Below are 9,665 nucleotides of genomic sequence, written 5' to 3' on the forward strand. Positions count from 1 at the left end.
TGTGTGTGTGTGTTTCTGTGTGTGTGTGTCGTGTGGGAGATCAAGGGAAATTTCCCCGCTTGATCCGTGAAGAGGCTCGTGTTGCCGGTGATATTGACACGTTTATTTCATCCACACGCGGTTTACAGATGTGGCTTTGGATGCCAGTGTGCCTTTTTCATGGGAACTGATCGTGACTGCTTTATCAGTGCTGTTCCCAAAGGATCATGGGCGGAATCTGCTCAACTCACAGTTCTTTTGTTTGATCAATGAAATGCAAAAAAAGAAAAGAAAAAAAAAACCTGCATGTTTTAGATGTACAGTTTACAGAGGAGTCTCCGCCACAGATTTTACTGTACATAGTTTTAGAACGAGCTTTTCTTTCTCAAGAATTCACATGTATTTCCTGTAAGTATAGCTTTATAGACGTCATTTATTTCTATGTGTTGTTGTTTCGTTTGTTTCTCTCAAGATGAGTATGGAGCTTTTGTGAGAAGCTAAAGGGCTGCTGAAACAGCGTGCAGCAAGCAATGCTCTGTCAAGCACTCTATTCAGCGTACGAGCTGCAGACGCAGCAAAACTGAACTGAAAAAGATCTAGATTTTATTAATAAGGTACCTGACCTCGGAGCAGTTCACAGGAAGTCCATAAAGCCCAAGATAACAAACGCTTTCCTGTGTGACAACTGGAATCTAGGTTTACTATGAGAGGAACTGATACCTTTGTGCCATGTTTCTCTGCTATGCATTGATGGAGCTCTTTCCCATTGTTTGCAGTAATGTGGGTCTGAGAGGAAAGACTTGTGTGCGTGTGTCCTCCGAACAGCGGACGAGTGTTCACAAGGGCTTTAACACACCGAGTGCTCGCCGCTGCCTTCTATGCTTCAGGATTTGTAAATTGCCAAAGCACAGGAGTCGTGTCTCTGAGTGCAGCGACATATTTCACGATGTGCCTTCAGTCTTTATGTGAGTCTCTGTTACGGATCATGGTATGTGGCAATATGCACAGTGCCTTAACTTACAGATGTTACAGAATTTAATCTTTATTATTATTAAACTGTAATAAAGTTGCAGTTTTGTAACTTTATTAGTTGATTGAACTAAAACAATGTTTTGACATCCATCCTTGTGAGAGTGCTAATGCATAAATAGTGCATTGAAAAGCTGAATGAGATTATTTATAAATCCTTCTGGTATCCAGGCTAAAATAACTTGGCTGTGGAGAGCATTCATTCAGTCGACGCAGTTCTGACATGAGACTATTTTGGCTCCAAAAACATTACTCTGTGCTAGTTCCACTAATGTTTGAAAAAAACAAAGAAATAATCAGATCTGTCCGTTAAGAGAAAAGGGGGAGAAAATCATTTGAATATTCATTGTTTTTGATCTTAGCTGGGAAAACTGTCTTTGGAATAGATAAATTATTTGTAAAAAAAAATTTAAAAAAATAAATAAAATAAAACAAGAAATAAACACTGTCTCCTTGCTGGAGTTTTTGGATCTTTAGAATTTATTTCAAAAGGATTGTTCTTCTGGCTTCAGGTTGAAATTAAGCTGAAAAATATGGTACATCTTGTGGAAATACACCACACTGTGAATTTAAAATGATTCAAAACCGTATCCCAAAACCTGCATAAAGTTGGGAAGTGTTTACCCTCACGAACAATAAAAAACTAATAAAGAGAACATACCTGTGCTCACTGACACAAACTAAACCTGTGAGCATTAAAATGAGAACGAATACAGCGAATGTGTGATTTACGAAGAATGAAGATGGTATTACACGAGTGTTGAACACAGAATCCGCTCAGACTTGGAGGCATCATGGCATCTGGCTTGAATCCAGTGCAACAGCTGTGGGGTTTTACAGGTGTTTTTAACTGCTCACACACTAAAAGTTGTAAGTGAACCATTCACTCGTATACCAAATATTCAGACCAAGTCTGCAAAGCTGCAAGCTCATGATCTGCTTCACACTTAGTTTGCAATTGATAAACTAACTTTCTAAAGACCGTTCTCTACATTACAAACCAAAGCAGTATCAAGTTCAAATCTAACAAGCCAGCAGTGATTCTAGAGCTCCGGTCAGTTCAGTAACTGTGAAGATCATCATATACAGTGCATTTCTCTACATGTGTGTACGTGAGGGCTTTGACAAACTCCACTGAACAAGAAAAAGACAAGATCGTAGTGTTGGACATTTGTCATATCTGTGTGTAGCGGTCTAATCATTCAGTGTTTGTGTGTAGAGTTACTACACAAAAACACCATTTTATAAGAGTTGAAATGGGTTTGAAAGATTATTGTGGTTTTGTGTAACAGCTGGACGCCGCAGAACATTGTATGTCTTTGTTTGCTGAGAGACTCCCAAGTACTGAACAAATGAAAGATTTGATTGCAGCTGTGGGGCATGTGTTTTTAATATAGTAAATTCAAGTTGAACAGCAGGGTGTTTGCTACTAGTTCAGAAGCAATGCAGTTACTGTTGATAATAATTTGACATGTAAATGATATTGCAATAAGCGTGTACTCAATTCTGTTGTATACTGTACATATCATTTACGGCGGAGATTAAAGTGTTTCGTCTTCTGTGCACAGTAAGATACATGACAGGAATTTTATGAATACTTTAGAAATAGAAATATGTCTGCTTTGCTGTTATTCAGCACAGAGGTCTCTCAAATGGTCCATAATCTAGAATGGTTGGCAAAAACCACTGCTGAGACACCAGATGAAAGTTAATTTATTTGTATTATTACAGTGTTTTGAAATTGCTAACAATGTCTGAAACCATGGTTTCTTTTCTCTGAACTTGGAAATCATCAAGGTTTCTCTTGCAAAAGCAAATAGAGATTTCAAAACCATTTTGACTCGTCTCAGAACAGTACATTTGCATCCAGACTCTACACACAATCAAACTATGAGTTCTTATTGTTTCCCAGTTGCTTACACGTTTGCTGAATCTTTGGCCCGTTGTCCTACAGCTAAACACCGAAAACTAAACCACAAATGCAAAACTCTAGCAAAAACAAATCTCTTTTCAAAACTGTTTTTGCACCAAAATGTCCCACACAGGTGTCATACGAAGAGATCTGTGCACACTATGAATATTCCATCAGTAACATTATACCTTTGCACCGTCGGAGTAGCTGGTTGTATTCCTACTCAAATATACATAAACACAAATGTATGCAACGAGACAAAACATGCAAAATGTAAGCAAAAGGAAGTCTGCATTCTGCCACAGCACCTCATCTTCAGCAGAAGAGATGTTCTCGCCAACTAAACAGCTGGGAACGAGGCTTTAGGAGAAACCCAGCTGCTGAAAGCATCTTGACCTGAAGAAACATATTGGCCTACATATACATTAAAGCAAGTTAAGTGTGGGATTAACCTGCTATTTTCACCCGATGACCACTGGAAGAAATTGCCATCCAAACCGAATTTAAAATGATTCAACAGCATCTTGATCAAGTCTTGACTAATATTTGACATCAAATTGATATCAGGATGCCTGCTGGGATACATTTCTGATGATTATCAATGTTGAAAACAGTTGTGATGCTGAATATTTTAGTGGAAACCGTGATTCATTTTATTTTTCAGAATTCACAAATGAATACAATTTATTTGTAACAAAGTTAAAATAATTACCTTCACATTTAATGAATTTAATATGTATTTGCTGAATTAAAGTATAAAAAAAAACTTACAGACCAGAGACATTTGAATTATGTAACTATCAGTAGTGTAAATATTGCATTTTAAAATGTTTACATGCAAGGGCTCTGTTTTAACATTCATTATATTTCATTGTGTTTTTAGAGAGTATCAATTACTGTCACTTTCTTTATCTGAAATGAGGTATTGCATTTTTAATAAAACATTTGTGACACTACCTGTCAAATGCACACACCAGATGTTTCATGCATAAAAGTTTCCTTACCAGCAGGCATCTTGATATCAATTTGATGTCAAATATTAGTCAAGACTTGATCAAGATGCTGTTGAATCGTTTTAAATTCGGTTTGGACAGCAATTTCTTCCAGTGGTCATTGGGTGAAAATAGCAGGTTAATCCCACACTGAACTTGCTTTAATGTATATGTAGGCCAATATGTTTGACGTTCAATTTACATAAAATCAACACCATATCAATTCCTTGATGTCAGTTTGATTTGCATATTTGACTTTCTTTTCTTTTTTTTGGTTGCTGATTTCATGATATTCACTTCTAGTTTTGAGACAAGCAAATGTGCAAAAGATTGAATGAAAGAGAAGGTTGTAGGTAATTTGGGGTTTTCTATGAAAGTTCATCTGCAACATCAATCATGAAATGTTTTATAGTAAATATAGTATATAAAAATGTTTTTGTAATGGAATTTGTAATGGGAACAAATACATTTTAATCAATGAATAAAAACAAATGAACTGAAATACAGAGTTATTACATAAACTAGTTAATATGATATAAAACTGTAATTGTTTTTTTTAACCTGGTAACACGCACTGTGTGGCAGTAACATGAATGTTTTGTGGTCTGATACATACAGTGGTGGATAGATACACTGTGGACGTATATCCTGGGTTTAAGTGCCAGTTCTTCCCTGAAATCACACGTTATGTAGAAGTTATCAATCAAATAACTTTTATTTTATTTACTTGTATTTGATGGCTGATGAGTGTACATTCCTGGCCCCATAATTACACAAAAGGTGATTTTGCATGATGTCTCGGTGGACAAAAAGGCAGAATAAAGGGTGCCATGCAAACTGGAACCACCAGTGGGCCTTGCACACATTCAGCTTTGAGATGCTTGCTGCTGTAACCATGTAATTATGGCTTTGAGTAAATCTACGACCCTCTCTGTTGTTGGGAAAGAGTTTGTGTTTAATGTGTGTCCCCTCATACAGCTGGCTCATCAGACAGTGAGTAAGGTTAGTCTGGGAGAGCACTTGCATTCTGCTGATCATCTTCATCAAGAACATCATCGTCAGAAGTATTCTCAGGCTATTGTTACCACTACAGATGTTGCCTAGGGTTGGATGAGCTAACATTGAATAGATCATTATTATTTGTGAGTTATATTATATTATATATATATTTTACATTTACATTCAGTCATTTAGCAGACACTTTTATCCAAAGTGACTTACAAATGAGGACAATAGAAGCAGTGAAAACTAGCAAAAGAGCAACAATATACAGTATAAGTGCAAATGACAAGTCTCGGTTAGCCTAACGCAGTACACGTAGCAAGGTATATATACAGTATATATATATATTATACACACACATATAGAGAGAGAGAGAGATGTTATGTGACAAGGGAAGTCTGTCCGAATTCACAGTACTCATAAAAGAGAAGGCACAAAGTGCCCAGATGACCTACTACTTCTGGCATGATTCTGAAGTGTGCATACGATGGACACTTTACTATCCCATGAGGCCACGGGAGATTTTTGTGAATGGCAGTGATGCGATGCAACTGAAGCTGGTAGGTCATGTGACAATGACAACATGGCAAATGTAGTATGTCCAGATTACATTCATACTATATGGAACATACTCTTTTTTGAGGTTGCGAAGTATTTACTTATTCAAAAAAAGTGCCTACTCAAAAGAGAATGCGATTTTAGATGCAACCAGAAAGAGCGAAAGAGAGAGTGAGTAGATAAAGAAAATACAGCCACACACCAACAGGGACATTAGCGTCAACATCAACTATTTTCACAAGTGTCATCACCACTGTGTACAGGTGCCAATGTTAACTTCTGTTGTGCTTGTGGAGACAATGGTGTGCAGCAGTCATTCAGATTCATTCATCTGGGATAAATATATAGTTTGGTCTAGATGGCGCAGGCTGACGGGTTGTTAACGTAACTGATGATATTCAGAGAGTTAAACGACTTGGCACAAGCTGATTGGTTCATGCTGCATATGCAGCCAATGAGCTTACTGCCTTGCATTTATATGGCTGGCTAGCATTCACTGAGATTCCTTCAGCAAGCTTTCAGAGTTCTCTGAAACTCAACAGCTAGATAAGTAAACGGTTTTCCCTCTGATTCAGTGCATTATTGCGTTCGTCAGATGTACATTTTTAAACTAGAAAACATACAAGTGTAAAACTACGTGCAGGTTATTTCGCGTGAGGAGTGATTACTAAGCATGTATTGTTCATATAACAGCAGTAGCATTAGCAGCAGCAGCAAGCACTTTTCCTAGTTCATGCATGTGAGAATACAACGTCAAGCGTCATGGATTTTAGAACAGTAAAGTGAATTGGGCATTACCTTATTTGCCCGAAATCTCCAATGCTTTTAATATCTTCTGTGGGCATTCATTTCATCATTAACCGCGAACGGATCGCTTCAGATGCACATCACTAGTGGGGTTGGTTTGCAGTTGGCGTTTCACAGTTGTTCATAGTTTTAAGTCAAGGTGAACCCGTATAACTGTCTTTCATAAACATCATACTGTCAACAGCCTTAACTATTTAACCATAACAACTTAATGAGCAGCAGAAAAGAATATACCCGCTCATACATGTACTCGTGCCGCATTGCAATGCACTCAGAAGAGGGAGCGCTCACTCTTAAAGGGGCCACATCTCTATTTCACTCGATACCTTGGTTCAGCGATAGTGAAGAGTTTATAATGAAAGTCATGTTTAGTGATAGTTTAAAGATAATCATGAATTCGTTTAAAATATAAAGATACTACTAATAATAAATAATTTCCAATCAGTAGCCCATGTACAATGTAGCTAATAGTAGGACACTCTGAAACTGGAATTTACTATTTGTGTATTCAGTTGGGCTTACAGCAATTATAGTACTTTCATGGAGTGTAGCAGCAGTATCATAGAATTCAGATTGCGCTGTTAGCGAATTGTTAATAGCAGTATGCATAGCAAATCAAGTCAAATTATAACTGTTGTTTATAGCAGCGGCAGCAGAAAGTATCTGGTTGCATGAAATTTCAGTGATAACGTGGAGTAAGTAACTCTTTAAAAACTGAAATAGGCTTTTATTACTTCATTTATTTACCAGGGCGTACAGAGATTTTGTGAATTCTTCAAAGCGAAATAGGCATTATTTGTTTGCGTTTCATTGTTTAATAAAGACGCTTATAGTAATTCTAAGTACTTTCGTGCAGCTGTAGCAGCAGTATGCATAGCTATTCAGATCGCAATATTTAACGAATTTAATAGCAGCAGAATGGCATAGCAAATTCAGATGCAATGTTAGAAATAATATTAGCAGCAGTCTGCATAGCAACCAATTATTATTGCTAATATAGCAGGGGCAGCAGAAAGTACTTGTAGTTGCATGAAATTTCAGTGATAATGCATGGATGGGCTACAACAATTCTAGTACTTTCATGGAGTGTAGCAGCAGTGTCCATAAAATTTCAGATTGCGTTATTAGTGAATTATTAATAGCAGTAGGCATAGCAAATCAAATTATGCATTTAGTTGCGGCAGCAGTAGGTAGACCGTAGTTTACATTTACATTTACATTTATTATTTTGCAGACACTTTTATCCAAAGCGACTTACAATTGCTGAAGTTTCAGTGACTAAAAAAGCAGTCTGCATAGCAACCAATTATTATTGCTAATATAGCAAGGGCAGCAGAAAGTACTTAAGTTACATGACATTTCAGTGATAAGATAACGCTTAGATGGTAGTGAATTTTTAGGTGAAATATGCATTTTATTACTTTGCTATTCAATTCAACAGGGTTTATAGAACTCTTCAAAGCAAAATAAGGATTAATTGGTCATTTTTGGTTATTTATAAAGGGGCAGTAGCAATTCTAAGTACTTTTGTGCAGCAGCCAGTATGCATAGCTATTCAGATCGCAATGTTAGCAAATTTTATAGCATGCATAGCAAATTCAGATGCATGTTAGAAATAATATTAGCAGCAGCATGCATAGAAAGTCATATTATTATTTTTTGCTAATATAGCAGCGGCAGCAGAAAGCGCTTTAGTTGCATGAAATTTTAGTGATAACTCATGGAGGGTAAATTAACTCTTTAAAGTGCAATAGGCATTTATTACTTTGCTTATTCAACAGGGCTTACAGCAGGTTTCGTGCAGCAGCAGTAGATTATGCTTCGTAAATTCTGATTAAATATTACAACCGCAACAGCTCACACAGTAAATTCCTACTACAACATGGTGAATTTCATTAACAGCAACAGCATATACTTCAACTCCGTATTGAAATGTTAGTGAATATTATCAATAGCAGCAGTAGCAGAAGTTTTGTTGCGTTGGTCGTATCGCACTGCATACATTGTGGACAGCTTTACCTTTCGCAACGGGTCTATTGACTTTGTCATGTTGTGCCGCTCGCGTCTGGCGTAGACACCGTGTTAGAGTAAAATAGGCATATTCTATCAGTCTACAATGTGATTCCTGTTTGTAATGACACGCAATGCGCGTTTATACCTAGGTAAGTTTGAGCTATTGGCTCAGACACACATAGTTATTTAGGTCATTAGTTAAATAAACCTAAGGGTACAGCACCCAGGTTCACATCGTTAAGCCACAAGTTAATTTATCTGGGCTCCATTAGCCCAGAAGCACTTTTAACTCAGGTCACTAGTTTAAGCTATCTGGTTAACCGATCAGGCACACACAGCAATAGTTCACTAGCGTTAAGCCATTCGGCAAAGCCGGCCCAGGCTCACATAGATAGCAAACACACAGTCTCACGGCTCTCCGGAGCAGCAGCAGTACATATGTCTTGGCAATAGATCTGCTTGTTCTTGGGGGGGGGGGTTATCTTTTATATTCCTTCTGCCTTATAGGGATCATTTTAAGCATATTGTTGTATAGCAGCAGCATACATATTTAATTTTTTTGTTTTCTTCTTCCAGCTTTGTTGGGGGGTTATTTTATATGCTATTTGTGCAGCAGCAGTATGTCTTAAATACTCACAGCACCGTATCGCCGTATGCATTATTATTCATTAGATTAACAAATAATCACAGACCCCTCACCCAATAAACATACTGGGTGCCAGCATGTCTGGGAACGACCCCAGGCCCCTGGTTACCATGGCAACCAGGAACCCTCAGCCAGATAAGATAAACTTTTATGACCTAAAAGTATGTAGAGAGAATCAACTTGTAACAGATCTAGTAAGCTGTTACCTTACTTTTGTGTTTAAAGTCAGTGGTTATTTTCCTCCCAGTCATGAGGGGGCGTGAGGGAGTCATTATCAGTTAAGTTTCTCCAGATCAGAGAATAAGAGGAGTGGGAAGTTTGAGGAAGGACACTTGTGAGCTGGGAGTGTTTGCTCTCCCCATGCTTACTCAAACCCTTATTGAGGAACATTGCTGTTCTACATCTCAATGTAAGTTGCTTTATTGTTTCTTTAATATTGTCAGAGGTTTTATGGTTGGTAATGTACTTTGTATCCTGAACCTCATGTTGTATTGTTTGTTTTGTTTGTCTAGAGGGTTTGTGTATCCACTTAATTTTGAGGGCATTTCAACTCAACTAGTCCAAAAGAGAAAGCCACCATTGGCTCTGTGACCTCCCGGAGGTGTGACCTCGATAGAAGATAAAGGCAAACACATCAGCGACCCGCACGCAGTCTTCTAAGGGTGCTTTCACACCTGGCCTGTTGTTTCGGAACCTGGCGCGTTTCCCCCCTTAGCTCGGTTCGTTT

The sequence above is a fragment of the Sinocyclocheilus anshuiensis genome, unplaced genomic scaffold (assembly GCF_001515605.1).
Source record: "Sinocyclocheilus anshuiensis isolate Anshui unplaced genomic scaffold, SAMN03320099.WGS_v1.1 scaffold781, whole genome shotgun sequence".
Lineage (NCBI taxonomy): Eukaryota > Metazoa > Chordata > Actinopteri > Cypriniformes > Cyprinidae > Sinocyclocheilus > Sinocyclocheilus anshuiensis.